General features: G+C 40.0%; 1 long non-coding RNA gene across 1 annotated transcript in view; it reads right to left on the bottom strand.

Moving 5' to 3' along the window:
* Nucleotides 1–252: 252 nt before the first annotated feature.
* Nucleotides 253–1,819, bottom strand: part of LOC118430009 — a 2,413-nt gene continuing 846 nt past the window's right edge. The window contains exons 3-6 of the long non-coding RNA XR_004832820.1: nt 1,567–1,677; nt 1,278–1,388; nt 523–633; nt 253–344 (exon numbers count right to left, since the gene is read on the bottom strand). This is a non-coding gene — a long non-coding RNA (uncharacterized LOC118430009). The remainder of the gene's footprint in view (nt 345–522; nt 634–1,277; nt 1,389–1,566; nt 1,678–1,819) is intronic.

Genomic DNA, 1,819 nt, shown 5'->3' with positions numbered 1-1,819 from the left:
GCAGAGTAGCTAACAAAAAGGGATTCGAAACACTTTCCTTCCATACCTATCTCCAACAGATTCGAGGTTCAAAGGGATTTACAATTCACCCATCTGTGTTTGTTAGATGGGGTAAGGGAATCTTGTTTTGTCAATTGATGAAATAGCAAACAAGTTTCTAAACCGAAACACCCTGACATAGAACCAACAAAGTTAACTTGTTATTTGTGATTATTCTACTTAAAACAACTCACCTTGCTGGCAGTTCTGTCCAGTCCATCCAGGTGAGCAGGTACATTTGTAGCCGCCATCTTCGTTCTCACAGCGTCCATGTTGGCATGGTTCTCTGCTACATTTATCGATGTCTGTGTGATAACAAAGAGAATTCAATATTAGAAGAGTCATACATGTAATGTTGATTGTCTTGACGTTCTAAGCAAAAAGCATCCATAAAAGGCATTATTGTAAATAACATACTTCTTCTATCCAGCACTAAGTAACTTGATACTTCTGACTGAACGACTAGTACCTAAAACAACTCACCCTGCTGACAGTTCTGTCCAGTCCATCCATGTGAGCATGTGCATTTGTAGCCGCCATCTTTGTTCACACAGCGTCCATGTTGGCATGGTTTCCTGATACATTCATCGATGTCTGTGCGTCAAAAGAAAGAGAATGCAATGCTGTTACCCGAACAGCAAGGTATAAAAGGTTCGAAACCCTTTTTTCTCCATCCCTGCTTAAAACAGACGTGGTCTTGAAATAGATTCATCTGTGAATAGTAATTGACGGGAAAGTAAAGAAGGTAGTTTCATAAACTCATACAATCATGTAATACTCTGTTCTAAACGAAACAAATGAAAGATGAGTTTGCCATTTAGCACCAGTAACGTGATATTGTGACTGAAATACCGAAAACAACTCACCTTGCTGACAGTTCTGTCCAGTCCATCCAGGTGAGCAGGTACATTTGTAGCCGCCATCTTGGTTTCCACAGTGTCCATGTTGGCATGGTTTTATGGTACACTCATTGATGTCTGTGGAACAACAAAAAAGAGAATTATTGCAGAGTAGCTAACAAAAAGGGATTCGAAACACTTTCCTTCCATACCTATCTCCAACAGATTCGAGGTTCAAAGGGATTTACAATTCACCCATCTGTGTTTGTTAGATGGGGTAAGGGAATCTTGTTTTGTCAATTGATGAAATAGCAAACAAGTTTCTAAACCGAAACACCCTGACATAGAACCAACAAAGTTAACTTGTTATTTGTGATTATTCTACTTAAAACAACTCACCTTGCTGACAGTTCTGTCCAGTCCATCCAGGTGAGCAGGTACATTTGTAGCCGCCATCTTCGTTCTCACAGCGTCCATGTTGGCATGGTTCTCTGCTACATTTATCGATGTCTGTGCGATAACAAAGAGAATTCAATATTAGAAGAGTCATACATGTAATGTTGATTGTCTTGACGTTCTAAACAAAAAGCATCCATAAAAGGCATTATTGTATATAACATACGTCTTCTACCCAGCAGTAAGTAACTTGATACTTCTGACTGAACGACTAGTACCTAAAACAACTCACCCTGCTGACAGTTCTGTCCAGTCCATCCATGTGAGCATGTGCATTTGTAGCCGCCATCTTTGTTCACACAGCGTCCATGTTGGCATGGTTTCCTGATACATTCATCGATGTCTGTGCGTCAAAAGAAAGAGAATGCAATGCTGTTACCCGAACAGCAAGGTATAAAAGGTTCGAAACCCTTTTTTCTCCATCCCTGCTTAAAACAGACGTGGTCTTGAAATAGATTCATCTGTGAATAGTAATTGACGGGAAA

This window comes from Branchiostoma floridae, chromosome 14 (assembly GCF_000003815.2).
Source record: "Branchiostoma floridae strain S238N-H82 chromosome 14, Bfl_VNyyK, whole genome shotgun sequence".
NCBI lineage: Eukaryota > Metazoa > Chordata > Leptocardii > Amphioxiformes > Branchiostomatidae > Branchiostoma > Branchiostoma floridae.
The sequence above is the reverse complement of the archived record's forward strand: the minus strand, read 5'-3'. Positions and strand labels throughout refer to the sequence as shown.